Source organism: Lepisosteus platostomus, chromosome 1, assembly GCF_059453375.1.
Source record: "Lepisosteus platostomus isolate fLepPlt1 chromosome 1, fLepPlt1.hap1, whole genome shotgun sequence".
Classification (NCBI taxonomy): Eukaryota; Metazoa; Chordata; class Actinopteri; order Semionotiformes; family Lepisosteidae; genus Lepisosteus; species Lepisosteus platostomus.
In genome coordinates, this window is record NC_142611.1 from 24,071,105 (window position 1) to 24,073,076 (window position 1,972).

General features: G+C 42.2%; 1 pseudogene; it reads right to left on the reverse strand.

Moving 5' to 3' along the window:
* Positions 1–486: 486 nt before the first annotated feature.
* LOC148677865 (uncharacterized) lies at positions 487–1,161 on the reverse strand (annotated as a pseudogene).
* Between the last annotated feature and the right edge of the window lie 811 nt (positions 1,162–1,972).

The following is a 1,972-nucleotide window of genomic DNA, read 5'->3' on the forward strand; positions in this document are numbered from 1 at the left end:
GCTATATTAAGGTGTGTATGGCTGGTCTTGGTACTGTATTTTAAAGAAAAAATACATACCAGTATTCCATTTCTCCCTTAACATTTCTTACATGTCTTACATGTGGTTATTTCGGAAATGTTTTTACGTGCCCCTTGCTCCTTCTGACCGTGTCACTGCGCATTTAAAAGCATACTTTTAGAGTTTGATTAATAGGGAATATAATGTAAAAATATAGTACTAAATATAAGATACACTCTACAGACATTCACAACAGCTACTGTCAGAAGATAGGACACAGCGACTCAGACACCCGTTGAATGTAAAAGGGCACTTTTAATTTTCTGTACAGCTGGTACAGCAGCCCACCATGCCCGCGTGCCAGCAGAGAGAGAGACACACACACACACACTTTTTCATTGTCAAAAAGTAATTGTTTTTTACTTTTGTACAAAATTTGTTACATTCCTCTTGTTTAACAGGAATGTTTTGTTTCTGGACAGACTGTTAAACTAGAGGAAAAGAGCGCCTCCTTCTTTGAAGCATTTCGTTGATCCGATCACAAATTATTTTCCAGTCGCACAAAGTAAGTGTTGAGAATCTCCAAATCACCATGCTACTAATTGTTTACCGGAGATTGCAAGGCAAGGCACTTTTGCCTCTGGACCCTTTGAAATTTACCGACGTGGTCCACCCCCAGTAAATTTCAAAAGTCACAAGATTTCGAAACACGAGGGTGGCGTAGCGGTCGGCTCTCGCTTTCCCATCTATACCGATGCACTGCAAGTACAATCCCCCCTCTTTCTCTTGACTGATGGGCAACAGTTGGATATCTGGGAGAATTGTTCGTTCCACTGGCATCTGTGAATTCCGCTGTGTAAACGGTGCTTCCTGAGGGGAGATAGACGGCAGGGACAGCATCAGCCAAGTCCTGGCCGGTCATGAGCAGAGAGGCCGGGATGGAGTGTCCTGAGGCAGTGTGTGCTCTGTGGGAGGCAGAGCTTTCGCCAGGCATTGCAACCTGTGCTGCAGGGAGAGGCATTTATCAGGAGATAACTGCTCTAGCGTTTGACTGCCGCTACATACTGTCTCCGGCTTCTGCATCTTCAGGAGTGTCTCTTACCTCCCAATCCTCCCCAGTAATGCGTCGTACTACTCCCGCTGCTGCCGAAAAGTCTCCATACAGGTGCTGCTTCTACAGGTTGGCACCCTGGCCAGTGGCTGAGAGCAGAGACCCACAGCCTGTAGCAAAATAACATAATTAATGTAAGAAATAAAGTCACACAGTAGTATTCATCAGTTGTGGAACAGACGTCAAAATAAACTTTTCTTTTCATCCATCTTACCTCTTTCTTTTTTACTGTCCTGGTGGTAGATTTCGAAGATCGTTTCGCCCATGCGGTATTTTCCTGAAGAACAGGCTGCGAAGAAATATTTATAATAGAATGTATAATTCAATACAGCAATAATACCTTGTAATATGCGATATAATCGCATATTTCAGATGAAACCTGCTGTATTTGCTTACTCTTCGCACTTTGCAAACCGGGGCAGCAGAAGCACCTCGTCTCTTCCCGTAAAAGGTCTTAGTCTCCATACTATGGATTTTTTTGTGATGGGAACTCAACCCAATCCCTTCGTGCATTAATATTATATTCTCATGTATGGGTAGAATGTGTTCATTGTCTTCCAATGAAAGACGGGTTTCTTTCGCCGGAGTCGGGAGACATTAGAAGCTTGCCACACCCGGACTGTTAATACTAACGCAATAAGCAAGTTAAAGCGTTTCCGTTGAGGAGCTGGGCGAGATAATTGTTTCATTCCTTGATATTCTGATCTGCAAGGCCCTTTGGCTACAAAACTAAAAATAAGATAAACTCTACAGACATTCACAACAGCGACATATCATAAAACATTTCCATATATTGTAAAATTATTAGTATTTATAATTTAAATAAATACTTGAATTTACTGAAACAGCCCGTTAATAAAA